This window comes from Heptranchias perlo, unplaced genomic scaffold (genome assembly GCF_035084215.1).
Source record: "Heptranchias perlo isolate sHepPer1 unplaced genomic scaffold, sHepPer1.hap1 HAP1_SCAFFOLD_47, whole genome shotgun sequence".
Lineage (NCBI taxonomy): Eukaryota > Metazoa > Chordata > Chondrichthyes > Hexanchiformes > Hexanchidae > Heptranchias > Heptranchias perlo.
In genome coordinates, this window is record NW_027139484.1 from 4,782,873 (window position 1) to 4,802,745 (window position 19,873).

The window sequence follows — 19,873 nt, forward strand, 5'->3', positions numbered from 1 at the left end:
TCAAACCCCAACACATGAGATAAAACGCTGAACCCGTCTGGGAGGGGATGTGTGGGGAGATAGAACAGGGAAACAGACTGAAATGGAGGAGCCGAGTTGACTTGTTATTGAATGGACTGTATTTAGGCGGGAATATTAACGATTTCTCACTGTAACGGGGCTTATTTGAAAGCTTCTATTTTGGGAACCCTTGAATATGAAGCCCGGGTCTGTCAGGGTTTGTCCGGAGCGCTGAGATTCGGTTCTATTATCGATAAACGGTTTGAAACTGTCGGATGGAGAGAACTGGAGTTGGAGCTGGAAGATCAGAGGCCGCTCTCCGCTCTGTCACTCTGACTGTCTCCTCCCCTCCCGATTTCTCTGTTTAATCCCCCATATGGAACCAAAGCGGGTCGGTGGACTCTAAACACGGTTTACTCGTTAACAGGGCGAAAGGCGAGTCATGTTCCTGATCTCCTGGGCACCAGGCAATTCACTGTTATTTGTTTCTGTACAGAGTTACATTTCGGTGATTCCCCAGTGAGTTTGATGCGTTATGTAAATAATCCAAAAAAATAGAACAGAAACGGAGCGAAGCGCTGAATTACACAGATGTAGAAAGGTTAGTCGAGCAGTTCTGGTGATTCTTTCCGAGCGCAGCATGATAAGTACTTTAAATAAATACAAGAAATCTGGTGATGTGTGGGCTGGGGTCAATTAGTCACCGTTTAAAGTAACGGACTGTGGTCACTGCCCCGACTCCAGTCCCATTAATACCTCATCTCGTCCACAACGAGACAAAAGCAGCTCAAAGCCACACTGGTAGCATGATATCAGCGTCTCCCTTCAGACAGTAACCAGTCCTTTCACAGATACAGAGGGTGGCTCTGAAAAGAGCCTTTACATCGAGTTACATTGAAACTACAGCAAAGAAACAGGCCATTCGGCCCAACAAGTCTATGCCGGCGTTTATGCTGCTCATGAGCGTCCTCCTTCCTTACTTCATCTAACCCTATCGGCATATCCTTCTATTCCTTTCTCCCTCATGTGCTGATCTATCTTCCCCTTAAATGCCCCTATGTTATTTGCCTCAGCTACTCCTCGTAGTTGCAAGTTCCACATTCTAACCACTCTCTGGGTAAAGCAATTTCTCCTGAATTCCCTATTTGATTTATTGGCGACTATTATATATTTATTACCTGAAGTTTTGGACTCCCCTCAAGTGGAAACATTTTCTCGACATCTATCCCAACAAACCCTTTCATTACCTTAAAAACCTCGATCAGATCAGCACTCAGCCTTCTCTTTTCGACTGAAACGAGACCCAGTCTGTTCAGTCTTTCCTGATAAGAATATCCTCTCATTTCTGGTATCATCCTTGTAAATCTTGTTTGCACCTTCTCCAATGCCCCGATGTCTATAATATGGAGACGAAACCTGTTCGCAGTATTCCAAGTCTGGTCTAAACAAGGTTCTATACCAGTTTAACATAACTTCTTTGCTTTTCAACTCTATCCCTCTTGAAATGAATCCGAGTGTTTGATTTGTCTTTTTATGACCTGATTAACCTGGGTCGCTACTTTTAGTATTTTGTGTATCTGTACCACTAGATCCCTTTGCTCCTCTATCCCGTTTAGACTCTTATTATCCAAGCAGTGTGTGACCTCCTGATTCTTCATTCTGCAAGTTTATTAATGCCCTCTTGCATTTTGATGCATTAATGCGAGTTAGGAAGGGAAATGATATGTTAGCCTTTATTGTAAGGGTGTTGGAATATAAGAGAAAGGAGGTCTTGCTGCAATTGTAGTATGAGGAAATATTGTGCAAAATTGGCCAATATTGGTTGGAGTTTAGAAGAATGAGAGTTGATCGCATTGAAATGTATAAAATTCTTAGACGGCTTGACAGGGTAGATGCTGAGAGTCTGATTTCTCTGGCTGGAGAGTCAAGAACTAGAGCTCATAGTCTCAAGATAAGGGGTCGGCCATTTAGGACCGACATGAGGAAACATTTCTTCACTCAAAGGATTGTGAATCTTTGGAATTCTCTACACCCCAGAGGGCTGTGGATGCTCAGTCGTTGAGTTATATTCAAAGCTGAGATCGATAGATTGTTGGACTCGAGGGGAATCAAGGGATATGGGGATCGGCGGGAAAGTGGAGTTGAGATCGAAGATCAGCCATGATCTTATTGAATGGCGGAGCAGGCTCGATGGGCCATATGGCCTATTCTGCTGCTATTTCTTATGTTCTTATGTAAAGAGCTTTATTTCCAAGTGTGCTGACGACAATAATTTAGGTAGCACAGTAAACATTGTAGATGGGAGCAGAAATTTGCAAAGGGACATTGATAGATTAAGTGAATGGGTGAAACTGTGGCAGATGGAGTTCAACGTGGGGAAGTGTGAGGTTATCCCTTTGGACCATAAAACGATAGATCAGTGTATTTTCTAAATGGCAAGAAGCTAGGAACTGTGGGGGAGGATAGAGATTTAGGGGGTCCAATACAGAAATCACTAAAAGTGATCACTAATTCACTAAAACAATGTTAAAATGGAGATTAAATTTTGATCTTTATCTCAAGGGAATTGGAAAAAAAAGCAGTGCTCTGGTTAGGCATCATTTAGAGTTCCGTGCTCAGTTCTGGGCACCGCACTCTCTCTAATGGCTTGGAATGAGAAGGGGTTTTTCATTAAAGGAAGCTCACTGAAATACAGGGTTTTTGAAGAGTTATGATCAGAAATGGGAGCGGAGCTCATTTCCTGCTTCACACTGTTACAACACATTGAGGAGAACAGCATCAATGAAGATAAAGGGAATGAAATGAAATGTGTCACACAGTTACATCTCGCTGCTCTGTCTGACCATTTTAGTCGCTACTTCCCTGTAGAGGGATTTGAAAATTTGAAGGAAAAGCGTTGGGTGAAAATCCTTTTGCTTTGGGAAATCCTGAATCAATAATGAGGCTAAACTTGATGCCTGAGCAAGAAAACGAGCCGGTGCGACTCACCTGTGAACACATTGAAAACACGCCACAAGTCATTCAGATTGTCATCTTTTTGGATCAGTGCTTTCAAAGAATATCCTCTGTTATGATTCGTGTTCTGTTGTTGCTGCCGTTCACAACAACCTACCTGTGCGAAATGGGATTTTCGACTTTGACAAGGTTAAAAACAAGAGAAAGAAACTCAAAAGCGCACCTGAGATGCGTGAAGCACTTTCATCCTGTGATCCAGATTGGAACGAGATCATGACCAACTGACAGACCCACCCCTCACATTGAGGAAGTGAAACTCAACCTGATCTTCTTTTACTGTATTTATACTGTATTTAAAATGTTTTTCAAGCAACGTCGATGTCTAATTTTGGTTATTACTTGAAGTGAAGTGAAGAGCGAGCATGGACTGACCTTTATTGGGATTTGATGCAAACTCCAGTCTGAAGTTATTATTGTTTGGGGTCTCTGGGGGAAGTGTTTTTCTTCCACTGGGTCACGAGAAAAATAGTTTCAGAAAATCTGTTCTACATTGTACGGTCAGTGTCTGTTCATCAAACTCGCTCTGAATTTCTTAGTCTGTATTTCCAGAATCGGTTCTGTGGGCGACGCGGGCAATCGAACATTGACCCAGAACCTGCGACTAATGGCGGCCGCAGAGCCCACAATCCACCGCGCCCCAGAAACCCCTCTATCTCTCCAAGGCGCTGATTTCTCCGGCCGTCGGCCCTTGCCGCACCTGCGCATTGCGCCCCTTCGAATGGAGATAGATCGTATTCTACCGCGCGGGACATTCTGGGTAATCTCATCCGCCATTGAAATCCCATCTTGCTGATAATTCTGTGATGGGGTTTTTGAGGGCGAGGTTTATACAATCAAAAGCAAAATAATGCGAATGCTGGAAATGTGAAATATAAAGAGAAAATGCTGGTAATCCTCATCAAGTGAGGCAGCATCCGTCGAGAAAGCCATCCTTAGGTTTCTGGTTGGAACTAGCGAACGTGCTTTTGGAGGAAGCAGCAATGAGCTCAAGGCCGTTTTCTTTACTTTGCAGACAGCCGACAGCTTAACATGTTGGTGCTGAGGCACAGGAGACCTATTTTCCTTTCTCAAACCTAAAAGCTTTCTGTGTCTGCCCGAACACGGCTGTTTTGCTCGAGCACTTGCCTCTGCTCACCAGCAGGGAGTGCCTTTGAGTAACAACACCTCAAACCGCTTTCAGGACAAAAAGTCTTCCGTCAGTCAACCAGACAGACAGGGCTCTCGCTGCTCCCTCAAGCTGGAGGCGGCTGTTCCTTCCCGGTGACCTCGTCTGCCTTCCGCAGGCTCGGGCTCTTCTCAGCATCATTCACGATTACTGTGGCTTCCCGTTCCCGCTCACTTGCTGATGTACGATATCGCCGATTGGAGCAAAGTATTGATTGTATTCAGGGAGGGGCTAACCCAAGGCAAGATTTCTCTGCTGCCCATGGAGCTGCATGGAGGCGAGTGCAAAGCAGCTACTGTGAAGGGCAGGGACCGAGTAAATCTCCGTCAGGCCCACGTGACTGCACGAGTCGGGGTGTTCAAAACGGTGAACAATCACGAAACAGAAGGATCTTTGCTGCTTCCCTTCGATCGCTCAGCTGGTAGAATAGAGGACTACAGTGGAAAACAAAGCAGAGTCACCCTTAGGTTGCTGGTTTAATTTCGGCTCCAAGCAGCGAATGTGATTTTGGAATAAGAAGCAGTTAGATCAAGGCCGCTCACTGTGGCTTCCCGTTCAGCTGTTGCTCACTTGCTGATGTTCGATACCGCCGATTGGAGCAAAGTATTGAATATATTCAGGGAGAGGGCAATTCGTGGCGCTGCTTGGAGGCGAGTGTGAGGCGATCATTGTGAAGGGCAATTTCCCCAACACAGGTGGGGAATTAGCTCCAATAGTAGAGAGTTCACTGAACATGCGAGAAATAGCGGGATCGATACCCAATTCTCCACTCATTTTTTAACTTGGGGAATTGTCCCAAAACAAAAATGGTGTCAGTTTTCAGTAAATCCGCAACCCACGGAAATCCGAAGCTTCGATGAAGAGAGGTCAAGCGGCAGAAAATATTTTGGTGTGCTGCAGTCAGCAAAAGGTTTTGATTTTGGTGTTTAGCAAAGATGGAAAGATGAAGTGAGACATGGAAAAAAGCTTCACAGGTCCTGATATCATTTCTGTGGATTGAACTCAGGATTTACAAAGATAATAAAACTAATGCATTCTTTGCTGTGTTAAGAGCGTACGAACGATGGAGACTGCCAGGCAGCAGTCACAGTTAGGACAGTTTGCAAGCTATCTGAAGTCATAAAGTAATGGGCAGTTTGCAAACACAATCCAGTCAGGCAGGAGTTGACCTGACAATCTTCTGATTTGTCATTGGACACGATATCCACTGCTCCACTGGTCTCGGGTGTGCAGAGATAGTAGCAGCTCACACTGCCACAACGCTGCGGTCTGAGCAGGAAATGAGTCAGTCTCGGTCATGCACACGTGACTCCACCAGTCCGGGAGTGTCAAAAGGCGCACAGTGAATATTTACCAAAGAGAGCAATCTTGGCTGCTTCCCTTCGATCGTTCAGCTGTTACAGCGGAGGACTGTAATACAATTAACAGATAAAAGTCATCCTTAGGTTTCTGGTTGGAACTAGCGAACGTGCTTTTGGAGTAAGCAGAAATTAGCTCAAGGCCGTTTTCTTTACTTCACAGACAGCCAAAAGCTTAACATGTTGGCGCTGAGGCACAGGAGACCTCCTTTCCTTTCTGAAACCAAAAGCTTTATGTTTCCGCCCGAAAATGGCTGTTTTGCTCGAGCACTTGCCTCTGCTCACCAGCAGGGCGTACCTTTGAATAACAACACGTCAAACCGCACTCACTTTCAGGCAAATAAGCCTTCCATCAGTCAGTCAGACCGACCGACAGACAGAGCTCTCGCTGTTTCCTCAAGCTGGGGCTGATGTTCTTGTCCGATGACCTCGTCTGCGTTCCGCAGGCTCGGGCTCTTCTCGGCATCATTCACGATTACTGTGCCTTCCCGTTCAGCGGTTGCTCACTTGAAGATAGTCGATACCGCGGATTGGAGCAAAGTGTTGAAAAAATTCAGAGGTGGCAATTCGTGGCGCTGCTTGGAGGCGAGTGTGAAGCGACTATTGTGAAGGGCAATTTGATTTGCCAAGTAGGGGAATTAGCTCAAATGGTAGAGTGCTCGCTTTGCATGCGAGAAGTAGCGGGATCGATGCCCGCATTCTCCACTCACTTTTTTACCTTGGGGAATTGTCCCGAAACAAAAATGGTGTCAGTTTTCAGCAAATCCAGAACCCACGTCAATCCGAAGCTTCGATAAATAGAGGTCAAGGAGCAGCAAATCTTTTGGTGTGCTGCAGTAAGCAAAAGTTTGTGATTTTGGTGTTTAGCAAAGATGGAAAGATGAAGTGAGACATGGAAAAAAGCTTCACAGGTCCTGATATATTTTCTGTGGATTGAACTCAGGATTTACAAAGTTAATAAAACTAATGCACTCCCTGCTGTGTGAAAAGCACACGAACGGTGGAGACTGCCAGGCAGCACTGCCAATTAGGTTAGTTTGCAAGCTATCTAAAGTCATAAAGTAGTGGACAGTTTGCAAAAACAATCCAGTCAGGTCGGAGTCGACCAGACAATCTTCAGACTTGTCATGAGACAAGGTATCTCCTGCTCCACTGGCCAAGGCTGTGCAGCGAAAGTAGCAGCTCACACTCCCACAGCGCTGCGGTATGAGCAGGAACCGAGTCAGTCTCGGTCATGCACACGTGACTCCACGAGTCCGGCAGTGTCAAAAGGCGCACAGTGAACATTTAACAAACAGAGCAATCTTGGCTGCTTCCCTTCGTTTGTACAGCGGAGGACAGCAATACAATTAACAGATAAAAGTCATCCTTAGGTTTCTGGTTGGAACTAGCGAACGTGCTTTTGGAGTGAGCAGAAATTGGCTCAAGGCCGTTTTCTTTACTTTACAGACAGCCAAAAGCTTAACATTTTGGCGCTGAGGCACAGGAGACCTCCTTTCTTTTCTTCAACAAGAAAGCTTTTTGTGTCTTCCCGAATACGGCTGTTTTGCTCGAGCACTTGCCTCTGCTCACCAGCAGGGAGTGCCTTTGAATAACAACACGTCAAACCGCACTCACTTGCAGGCAAATAAGCCTCCATCAGTCAGTCAGACCGACAGACAGACAGAGCTCTCGCTGTTTCCTCAAGCTCGGGCTGATGTTCTTTTCCGATGACCTCGTCTGCGTTCCGCAGGCTCGGGCTCTTCTCGGCATCATTCACGATTACTGTGCCTTCCCGTTCTGCGGTTGCTCACTTGCGAATACTCGATACCGCGGATTGGAGCAAAGTATTGAAAAAATTCAGGGAGGCGGCAATTAGTGGCGCTGTTTGGAGGCGAGTGTTAAGCGACTATTGTGAAGGGCAATTTAACTCGCCAAGCAGGGGAATTAGTTCAAATTGTAGAGCGCTCGCTTAGCATGCGATAAGTAGCGGGATCGATCCCCGCATTCTCCATTCACTTTTTTACCTTGGGGAATTGTCCCGAAACAAAAATGGTATCAGTTTTCAGCAAATCCAGAACCCACGTCAATCCTCAGCTTCGATGAATAAATGTGGAGATGCCGGTGATGGACTGGGGTTGACAATTGTAAACAATTTTACAACAACAAGTTATAGTCGAACAAATTTATTTTAAATTCCACAAGCTTTCGGAGGCTTCCTCCTTCCTCAGGTGAATGTCGAAATGGAATTTTCGAATCCTTCGCATTTGAAAATCACAGAACAATGCCTGGTGATTACTGCCCGTTGCCAAGGCAATCGCAGTGAGCAGACAGAAAGGTGTCACCTAAAAGGCCACCGAATATACAAACCACCCAAAAAAAAGAAAAAAAGAGAGAGAGAAGGAAGACAGTCAATGACCCGTTTTATTAAAAAACAGATAACATTTGTTCGCTGGTGGGGTTACGTGTAGAGTGATATGAACCCAAGATCCCGGTTGAGGCCGTCCTCATGGGTGCGGAACTTGGCTTTCAATTTCTGCTCGACGATTTTGCGTTGTCGTGTGTCTCGAAGGCCGCCTTGGAGTACGCTTACCCGAAGATCGGTGACTGAATGTCCATGACTGCTGAAGTGTTCCCCGACAGGGAGAGAACCCTCCTGTTTGGCGATTGTTGCGCGGTGTCCGTTCATCCGTTGTCGCAGCGTCTGCATGTTCTCGCCAATGTACCATGCTCTGGGGCATCCTTTCCTGCAACGTATGAGGGAGACAACGTTGGCCGAGTCACAGGAGTATGAACCGTGCACCTGGTGGGTGGTGTTCTCTCGTGTGATGGTGGTATCTGTGTCGATGATCTGGCATGTCTTGCAGAGGTTACCGTGGCAGGGTTGTGTGGTGTCGTGGACGCTGTTCTCTTGAAAGCTGGGTAATTTGCTGCGAACGATGGTTTGTTTGAGGTTGGGTGGCTGTTTAAAGGCGAGTAGTGGAGGTGTGGGGATGGCCATAGCGAGGTGTTTGTCTTCATTGATGACATGTTGAAGGCTGCGGAGAACATGGCGTAGTTTCTCCGCTCCGGGGAAGTACTGGACGACGAAGGGTACTCTGTTGGTTGCGTCCCGTGTTTGTCTTCTGAGGAGGTCTCCGCGATTTTTCGCTGTGTCCCGTCGGAACTGTCGATCGATGAGTCGAGCGTCATATCCCGTTCTTACTAGGGCGTCTTTCAGCGTCTGTAGGTGTCCATCGCGTTCCTCCTCGTCTGAGCAGACCCTGTGTATTCGCAGGGCCTGTCCATAGGGGATGGCCTCTTTGACGTGGTTAGGGTGGGAGCTGGAAAAGTGGAGCATCGTGAGGTTGTCCGTGGGCTTGCGGTGGAGTGAGGTGCTGAGGTGCCCGTCTTTGATGGAGATTCGTGTGTCCAAGAAAGAAACTGATTCTGAGGAGTAGTCCATGGTGAGCTAGATGGTGGGATGGAACTTGTTGATGTCATCGTGTAGTCTCTTTCGTGATTCTTCGCCGTGGGCCCATGGAAAGAAAATGTCGTCGATGTATCTGGTGTATAGTGTTGGTTGGAGGTCCTGTGCAGTGAAGAAGTCCTGCTCGAACTTGTGCATGAAAATGTTGGCGTATTGGGGTGCGGATTTGGTCCCCATGGCTGTTCCGTGTGTTTGGGCAAAGAACTGGTTATCGAAGGTGAAGACATTGTGATCCAGGATGAAGCGGGTGAGTTGTAGGATGGCGTCTGGAGATTGGCTGTTGTTTGTGTTGAGTATTGATGCTGTCGCAGCGATGCCGTCATCGTGGGGGATACTGGTGTATAGTGCCGAGACGTCCATCGTGGTGAGATGTGTTCCTGGTTCAACTGGTCCGTGGGTACTGAGTTTTTGTAGGAAGTCTGTAGTGTCGCGACAGAAGCTGGGGGTTCCCTGTACGATGGGTTTCAGGATGCCCTCGATGTATCCAGAGAGGTTCTCACACGGGGTTCCGTTGCCTGACACGATAGGACGTCTGGGTGTGTTGGCTTTGTGTATCTTTGGGAGGCAGTAGAAGTCTCCCACGCGGGGAGTACTTGGGATGAGAATGCGTCGGAGAGTGGGGTGGGATGGAGAGTGAGAGAGAGTGGGAAAGGGAGAGTGAGGGGAGAGGGGGAGAGAGGGAGAGGGAGAAAGAGAGAGGGGAGAGAGAGGGAGAAGAGGGAGAGGGAGAGAGGGAGAGGGAGTGAGAGAGGGGGAGAGGGAGAGAGGGAGAGAGAGAGGGGGAGGGAGAGTGAGGGGGTGAGAAAGATAGAGGGTGAGAGAGAGGGGAGAGGGGGAGAGAGGGAGAGAGAGAAAGAGAGAGAGAAAGAGAGAGGGTGAGAGAGAGAGAGGGGGAGTGGGAGTGAGAGGGAGAGGGAGAGGGAGAGAGAGATAGAGAGAGAGAGAGGGGGGAGAGGGAGAGAGGGAGAGAAAGAGAGAGAGGAGAGAGGGAGAGAGAGGGAGAGGGAGAGAAAGAGAGTGGGTGGGAGAGAGAGAGAGAGGGGAGAGGGGGAGTGAGGGAGAGAAAGGGAGAGGGAGAGAGAGGGTGAGAGAGAGAGGGGAAAGAGGGATGGAGAGAGTGGGAGAGGGCGAGAGAGAGAGAGAGAAGGGGGAGAGGGAGAGAGAGGGGAGAGGGAGAGAGATCGTGAGAAATATAAAGGGTGAGAGAGAGAGGGGGAGAGAGGGGGAGAGAGAGAGAGGGAGGGGGGAAGAGGGAGAGAAAGAGAGAGGGGTGAGAGGGAGAGAGAGGGGGAAGAGGGAGAGGGGAGAGGGAGGGAGAGGGAGAGAGGGAGAGGGAGAGAGAGAGGGTGAGAGAGATAGAGGGTGAGAGAGAGAGAGAGAGAGGGGAGAGGGGGAGAGAGGGAGAGGGAGAGAGAGGGAGAGGGAGCAAGAGAGAGGGAGAGGGAGAGAGAGATAAAGGGGTAAGGGAGAGAGAGAGGTTGAGAAAGATAGAGGGTGAGAGAGAGAGAGATGGGAGAGGGGGAGAGAGGGAGAGAGAAGAAGAGGGAGAGAAAGAGAGAGGGGAGAGGGAGGGAGAGAGAGGGAGAGGAGAGGGAGGGAGAGAGGGAGAGAGAGAGAGAGGGGGTGATGGAGAGGGGGAGGGAGAGGGAGAGAGAGAGGGAGGGTGGAGAGAGAGAGGGGGAGAGGGAGTGGGAGGTCGGCAGTTCTGGGCTCTTGCTGTGCCTTTTTAATCCCTTGCTTTTGTAATTTAATCAATTCCCTCTCTCTCTCTCTCTCTCTCTCCCCTCAGGAATATTTTTGATGAAATGCTGCAAGGAGATGATCCAGAAAGAGACATTTTGTGAGGAGGAGGAGGAGTGGGAGAAATCCTGGGCCAAGAATCGTTCTCCCCGCTGGGGACTGACTGACTGAGACCTTCACCACAGCCTGGACCCGATGGGGAGCACGTGAGTAATGTCTGGGTTACTCTGGGGTCACTGGGTGCACACTGGGATCACTGGGATATTCAGGGGACACTGGGGGGGTCACTGGGACATTCAGGGGACACTTGCAGGGGGGTCACTGGGACATTGTTGTGGTGGTTCTTGTTGTTGTGGTGGTGGTCTGAATATCAAGACCGCCACTCTGTCATCACTCTGGGCTGACTGGCTGCAACCTGGCATCATTTTGGGTTCACTGCGGGATCAGCGGCGACTCTCTTTTGGCTCCTTGCTGCCATCTGACCAAGATGGCGGCTGGCGCAGCCGCCTTTTTTCCAAAAGGTTGGCCGCGCTGTGCTCCATTTTGTCCAAGGTGTCCGTCCCCTAATATCACCCACAGTCATTTCTAGGCTGCAATCCTCAACCTGCCCTTTAACTGTCCTCGTGTCAGGGACTCACAATTCATATTTTAACTGGGAAACTGCAGGAACAGAGTGAAACGGGTCTGCTCCTGTCCCTGGATTCAGTGCACACTGCGGAGACATCTGTCTAAATTATAATTGAAACACCAGGAGTGAACATGGTCAATATAGTTATATAAAAGCTGTAAATGAAGCCGTTTATTATTGTTGGATCAGTCCTGTATGAGAACAGGTTTAAACTTTATTCCTGAGAGAGGTCTGATTAAGTAATAACCTGGACTTTGAGATGTTTGTGTTTTATTCACCACATTATTTACAGCGGAGTCAAAGCTGCTGATATAATGTGTTTGTTAAACTGACTGTAACTAATAGCAATGATCAGGGGTAAAACCGTGTCAGTGGAGACTTATCCCCTGTATAAATCAGGGCTTGTTGGAATGGATCAGCTCAGAGTGCCTGCCCGAGCTGTGGTTTCCAGGTCAACAGAAGTCAGTGCTTCTCACAGAAATGGAATATCCAGTAATCATTCAGATGATACGGATTTATTATCCTGTTCTTGCAGCCATTGGAGTTCCAGGTAAGCCGTTATCTCATCTGTTAATGGTGTAAATCGGTGTTAACTCTGCTGCGGTACTTGGCAAATTATTTTTTGTCCCTACATATTTTACACAGTCACTTGTTCTGTTCTATTGGTTGAATGATGGAATGTGTTAAGTCTCTGCTCTTTCGGTATTGAGGCGCTGCATTATATCTGTCATGAATTTGTCTATCCAATCCTGGCATTGTTACTGCATTATTCTCTGTACTGAATGTATTGGGCTAAGAGTTGGTATCAGACCATCAGGAGATGATAACAGTTTCTTCTTGTGGAACTAAGCTGTCCTGGAATATGTTTTCATCAATGTGTTTTCAATGATTGATAATGAGACAGTTCAAGGTCTCAGTGTTACAAGGAGGCAGTGCAGTGTCCTCCCTCCTCAATAACATGCTTCAGTTTAACTGGGATTTCAATGTATTTATTGGTGATCACTGTTATGAAATATTATTTTATTCTGTGAGTATCTGACGACGCTTCAGATGTCTGGTTACTGAACTGAGTTTTCTGCTGACTCTTTCACATCTCCTTCTCTGCTTCACTGTGGATGAATTCACTGACTGTCACTGGACTTCACTGTAAAATGAAATGTTTTGATGTTTTGTGGTCTCAATTTGCACTGTCCCTGTTGGAATCAGCAGCCCTTCTCTGTACCTGTAGGTTATAAGTATGATGTTGGCGTTTTGTAAATTGAACAATCCCGCCATCTATCCCTATACCCTATAATTACTGGAGAAGAAATCTCAATTACTGTGAGATCTGCCTGGGAGAGGGATTCGATTCTGTTTATTCCATGATTTGTAGATGAAGTGAACAGTGTTGGTGAACAGGAGTAGAATCGGATGATCTGAAGAAACATTAAACTATTCCACAGAGGCTTCACTATTGAAGAAACCGACACTGAGAATAGGATCGGTGGAACACGGCGCTGGTGAACAGAATGCAGGCACAGGATGATAGGATTTAATCGGATATGAAAATGGACTTGAGAAAGAGAGTAGAGTGAGTGATAGAGAGGGCGACTGAGAGGGAAAGCGAGAGGCTGTGGTGGGAATAATTCATCAGAATGAACAGCTGAAACTTCCAGTACAATTAAACATAGAAAATGTGATTTGAAGGTGTTATTATGGTGTGGTCAGATTGGGTGAGTTTTTATTGTGGGACTCGCTCCTCATGTTTATATCCCTGTCAGGTCCTCAGTCTGTTTTTGTGAATGTTCCTTGTTTTCCAACTTAACACTAAACATAATTTAAAAAATACTTCAATAATGGAATCAGAAATTTCTTGATTGTAATCAATTATTCGGAAACTGTATTTTTCAAGCTCGGATCAGTTCAATAACAACATGATTAATTTTATTAATACTTTTCATTTTAAGTTTCATTGAATTTGCAACTTAAATTTATTAAACACATTTTGTACCAAACACATGTTCCCTGACACCAATAACGACAGAAATGAACTGTTAAATGTAATAGTTGGATTGTGTACAGTCTCTCCCTGTGAATCCCAGCCTCTGCTCACACTGCAATGAATCCTCTGTCTCGTCGGTTCCTTCAGTTTGTCCGTTCTCCCAAACCATCTGCTCCTGACTACTCTCCAGCTCCTACATTTTCATGTACACTACTCTTTTCATTGACTCCCTCCCAATCTCACTCACTGTCGGCTCTCTTAACCCAGAGCAACACACAAGCTGCACCTCCCCCGTCCCCTCACCTTCCGACACTTCTCTCTCTTTCCCATCCGTCTGGAGCCCAAATCTGGCTTTAATCCGCTGGATTCCCATTGTGTAAAACCCCTTCTTCCTTCCCCACCGTTACTGCGCCCTCACTCAGCCCTTCCAGTGGATCCGGTGGTCACTTTATTCACTTTCTGGATCCATCTCCCAATTCATTATTGATCATTGTGTTTAAAAACATCTCTCTGCCCGAAAACGCTGCCCAGGTCAATCAATCACTTTCCACCCTTCGATGCAGCAACAAAGCTGGAAATTTCACCACAGATCCTCTCAAACTGCTGCTTTGTCTCCAGGTCTGATCAGTAATTTCTCTGATTCCTTTTCTCTCTCTTGCAGTTAACTTGGTGGCGATTGTGATCCTGTCCCGAGGAAAGTGCGGTCTCTCCAAATGTATCATTGTCTACCTGGTGGGAATGGCAGTGGCCGATCTCCTCGTCGTTATTATTCGTGTGATATTGGTGTGGATTAATGCGATGTATTTCCCAGTGTCATTCCTGCTCATTACTCCTGTGTGTAGTTTTATTATCTTCTTGAGTATTGCAGCCATGGGGGTTTCTGTCTGGTTCACAGTCGCTTTCACTTTTGATCGATTTGTGGCCATTTGTTGTGAGAAGCTGAAAACTAAATAATGCACCGAGAGAACGGCGGCTGTGGTTCTGGGAACAGTGAGTGTGCTGGGCTGTTTAGTGAATGTCCCCTGGTATTTTACATTTGAACCTTTATATATAATTGATAATGTTCCCTGGGTTTGTGAGACTAAACCGAGTTTCCGTACTTCCCCCGCATGGGCCGCATTTGAGATGTTTCACCTCATTTTAACCCCTTGTGTCCCGTTCTGTCTGATTTTGCTGCTCAATGTTCTGACGGTCAGGCGTATTTTAATGTCCAGTCGAGTCCGCAGGGGACTCCGGGGCCGCAGCAATGGAGAGAATCAGAGTGATCCAGAGATGGAGAACCGAAAGAAATCCATCATTTTACTCTTCAGTATATCGGGCAGTTTTATACTGTTGTGGCTGACACAGGTTGTCCTTTACATTTATGTGCGAATTGCAGACATTCCGTTTTATTACTCCTACACTGACCCTGTCTTTCTCACAGATCAAACAGCAAAGTTGCTGCAGCTTCTCAGTTGCTGTACAAACACGTGTATTTATGTCCTGACCCAGACTAAATTCAGAGAGGAGCTGAAGAACGCGGTGAAATACCCACTCAATCTAATTGTTAAATTAGTGAAATCAGAGAAAGAGCTGAAGGGTTTCAAGCACTAGAACTAAATCCCATTTCATACTCCATCCCCTACACTTCCCGGGGGACGGAAAGTACATTTTATATTAGCAGCACAGAGTCCTGAAATGATCTTAAATCTGATTCTGAGATTATATTTTATTGATAATCTCACCTATTGAGGCAGGATTTGCTTTGCAGACAACACGTGAATTATGGATCGAAATGGCGGCACTAAAGAACTCAGCTGGACTTTAATTAACTGACCGCAAGACAAAATGGGCAAAGCTGGAAATCAAATTCACTTCTGTGGACCTGATCAGGATGTGTGTACTTCACATAAATGGTGAGAGAGAGGGAGAGAGGAAGAGAGAGAGGGAGAGGGAGAGGGGAGACAGAGAGAGGGACAGAGAGAGAGAGAGGGGAGAGGGAGAACGGGAGACAGAGAGAGAGGGGAGTGGGAGAACGGGAGACAGAGAGAGAGTGAGAAAGAGGGAGTGAGGGAGCGAGAAAGAGGGAGAGAAAGGGAGAGGCAATTAGAGAGAGACAGAGACAGAGAGAGGGAGACAGAGAGAATGAGACAGGGAGGGTCAGAGACAAAGAGAGAGTTGGAGAGAGACAGGGAGGGAGAGACAGAGAAAGAGAGACAAAGGGGAAGTGAGAGGGAAAGGGCGAGAGAGGGAGAGAGGGTGGGAGAGAGAGAGAGGGGGAGAGAAAGAAGGAGAGGCAGAGAGACAGAGAGGGAGATATAGAGAGAGGGAAGCGAGGAAAAGAGAGAGACAGAGAGAGAGAGAGAGAGTGGCACAGAGAGAGACAGAGATAGAGACCAGGAGAAAGACAAAGAGAGAGGCAGGGAGAGATAGACACAGAGAGAGTGAGAGACAGAGAGGGCAGAGAGAGTGAGAGAAAGAGATATATGGAGAGGCAGAGGGAGAGAGACGAGAGCCAGAGAGAGGGACAGACAGAGAGAGAACGTAAGGACAAAATATATGTACCAATTAGAAAAGTGCAGAAAAAGAGAAGGGCAGAGAGAGTTACTCAGAGACAGAGAGAAATAAAGAGTAAATTATTAAGACAAGAGAGATAAATAAAGAGAGAAAGAAAGCATATCTATCTTTCTATATATATATATATATAATGAGAGAGAGAGGCACTGCCAAATAATTACAAAGTGATAGGAGAGGAGAGTTAAATAGACAGATGAAATCAATTCAAAACAACTAGACACTGAGAGAGAAGTTGGGCATAAGTTGAGTGGGGAGAGACACAGATCCACCACTGCTGCTCCAAACTCACCTTTCGCTTCCTGGCAGCACCACCTCACCTGGAATCTTCCTGACTGCTCGCTACCTCCCAGCTTGATCCCTCGATGCTGGTTTACAGATTGCCTGTGAAGCAGATGACCTGGATGCCAGAGTAAGACAGGCTACACTACAACGGTATCCATCAAAACGCCTGGAATCTTCCAGTCAAGCTTGAGTCAACCATAAGGATATAACTTTCGTTATCAGCTTAGTCGAAGATAGATATTGGATTTCCAAACGGTTATGCATTTTGGGAATTCAGAATGTGTAGTTTTATTGGTGTTAAAGCAATTCTAAATCGGGTATAATCCCAAGATGTTGATTAAATTCTAATGTAAATTTTTCTGGTGTATTAAGAATAATAAATGATTGTTTTGTTCATAAAGCCATGGTTTGTGCCTGAAGTTTGTTTAGGAGAAAGAGCCCATTATTTAAACATAAATTTTAACCTTTTGGAGATAAAAAGGAATTGCCCCAAATTAAAGTGTAAAATCACTTTGCACCTTTTTATTCCTCCATCTCTACCATGTGTAACTTTCCCAGTGAGCTGCTGGATTCTGTAATAAATCACAATGTACTCTTACCCCTTCTGCTGTGTTACTAAACTGGACAGTGTCCCGCAGCACTCTCCTGTTCTGTTACTCTTACAAGTACTGTTATTGTTTCAGATTAAAGAAAAATATGAATAATCGAGAAATGAACCAAATGCTCGATCAGACCTGCATTCAGATTGAGTCCAATTTTACTCTGATTTATTGATAGAAGCTAGAATTACAAACTCTACACAAAACGGCTCATTTGACTTTTCCTCCGAATGTCTGGTCTTTCCTTCTCCACAAGCATTACGCCCAAATAATCAAATGTTAATCCATTTTTTTGCAGAAGTTCACATTTTGGTCCTTGATTTCCTCACTGCTCCGCTGTCTTTGTGTTAAACACCAGCTAGTGCCAGTCTCACTCCGTTTGTATCTTTAACTATAGTTCAACAGTGATTTAACAGTAACAGCAAATGAACTCTCTCCATATCTCACACCACAGCGAGCTTCATCTTGCCCCTCAGTAAGATGGCTGCCTTATTGGTGGCCATCAGGTTTCAGGATCAAGGCGCCCAATTTGTTTAAGCTTCATGGCGGCCAATTTGGTGAATATGACCATCTTGTCCCCCAGTAATTTGGCCACCTTGCCCCTCAGTTAAATGGCCGACTTGCCCCTCAGTATGATGTCCAGCTTGCCCCTCAGTAAGATGACTGCCTTACTGGTGTCCATTTTGTTTCAGGTTCATGACATTGAAGTTGTTGTTCAGAGATTTAAGGTTTCATGGTAAATATGGCACAAGAGGAGGCCTTTCGCCCCACTGTGCCTGTGCCAGCTCTTTGAAAGGGCTGTCGAATTAGTCCCATTTCCCCCTTTGCTCTTTCCCCACTTCCTTTATGGAGGCTTTGTAATAGTAGTTGTATTATGCAAATACATATATATGTAATGATGCAAATTGATGCTGTCGTATTTGCTGTAAGATATAAATACAAGTTGTTGTCGATAAAGATTGTCTCTCAATCTTTTACTACTTAGATTCTTCTCCTTTATAAACTGGGCTTTGTTTCTGTGTAAATGAATGTTGCTGAGAGATTGTCCCTGTAACTGAGTGAGGGATCTTGCCGTGCGTTCGTTTTTTTAAAAAGCTTTTTGCTTTGACTCTTTTGCATGTCATGAATTTGTTTGAACTCTTTAGCTGATTGGAAAAAGCCACAAACTGTAAGTTGACCACAAACTGCAGGCTTTCTCTCCACAGGGTACTGACCGAGGCCTTCAACACAGGCTGCACCCAATGGGACTCACGTGAGTTTTGTCTGGGTAACTGTGGGGTCACAGGTTGCTGTGGGATAACTGGGACACTGCAGGTCCACTGGGGTAGTTTGGGATCACTGGGACACTGTGGGATCAGTGGGATCACTTTGAGAGAACTGGGGCACATTGGGATCAAGGAGACACTTTGGATCACTGCGGCAATATCACTGGGTGCACTGTAGGGTCACTGGGTCACGCTGCGATCACTGTAGGATCACTGGGACACTGTGGATCAATGGGGCACTATCACTGGGTGCACTGTGGGATCACTTGGTCACTGTGGGAACACTGTGGGATATTTAATTATCCAGATGGGCCGAATGGCCTGTTTCGGTGACGTGCGGAATTCTATGCAATATTTATATAAAGATATATTGTGTTGTATTTTATGTTAAAAAAAGTAGCTGTTGTAAAGCAGAAATAGTAGTCGGGCCGAATGGACACTGTACTGTGCTTTACTATACATTCGATGTTAAATATATATACGTAGAATATTACATTATGTATTGTATTATATTTTCTACTCCAGAAGTTGTTGTCAAATAAGAAATTCAGAGGAACTTCTTTATCCAGATGGGCTGAATGGCCTGTTTCTGTGTCGTTCTGTATTCTGTGCAATATATATATATATATATATATATGTGTATATATAACGATATGTACGGGGTTAAATTCGATAACCTCCGAATCCGGGCGCGGGGGGCGATTAACCCCCACGTGATTAACCTGCACCCGGTCGTTGAGATGCAGACAGTCCGTGAGATTGGTGCTGCCTGGTGATTTACCTGATTCCTGCGAGCAGTCAGGCCTGGCTGTGCTGTTGAGCAGATTCTCACCAGCAGGGGTGCCCCGATATTGCGTGAGTGGTTCGCACCTCTTAAAGGCAGCCTGCACCTCACAAAGTCAAACATTTGATTCAGATACAAACCTCCGGGGTCACATTTTTGATTGGCAGCTGCGTTTGAATTAAACAGACCATTGCTTAAAATGACTGGCTCCCAGTCACTGTTTTGAAGGCATTTATCAGCCTGTCTTTTTCAAACTTGTAAATCTGTTTGGAATCTCTGAGAATATTAATCAAGTCGACAGCTTCCATAGTTTGTGAGAAAAAGACAACAAAGAACCAGGATGTTCAAAAGTTCGGTCACAGTTTCGTATAGTATTTGTGAATTATTTATTGTTTTCTTTTCCAATAACGATCTGGTTGAGCTTCACAGTAAAACTGTTGTCTTATTGCTACTATTTGTTTATTCTCTTACTGTTTCATCAATTTGTTTGGCAGTTAAAGTCTAAAACAAGGCCTCGTGTGGTGTGAATCTGTCACCCTCTGAAGAGCAGGCACTATTAGGCACTAGATAGAACGAGTGGGCTGAGATAATCTGAAGGGGTTTCACTGTTCATTACCTGGAGCCCTTCAAATGTTACATTGATATCAGGACAAGCGGAAACACTGAGACATTGGGAGTGAAGCCTCACCAAACAGAGGAGCTGCTTTTTCAAGCTTAGAAATACAGCTGATTTTAAATCAGCAAAATTTCACTCCATTAAAGTAGGCACAAAGGCAACTATCTCTGAACTGTCGCCACTATCTGAAAAACACGGACATTTTACTGATCGGGGAATAATGATCTTGTTCAAAAAATACAAAATAAAAATCAATTCTAATCTTTTTACAATAACGATCTGATATAAAGCATTCTCCAACCAAACAAAAGCACCAAGCATTCCGAGGACTTTGAGAGATTATGTGAGTGGGCAAAACTGTGGCAAATGGAGATTAATGTGGGGAAATGTGAGGTCATCCACTTCGGATCTAAGAAAGATAGATCAGAGAATGTTT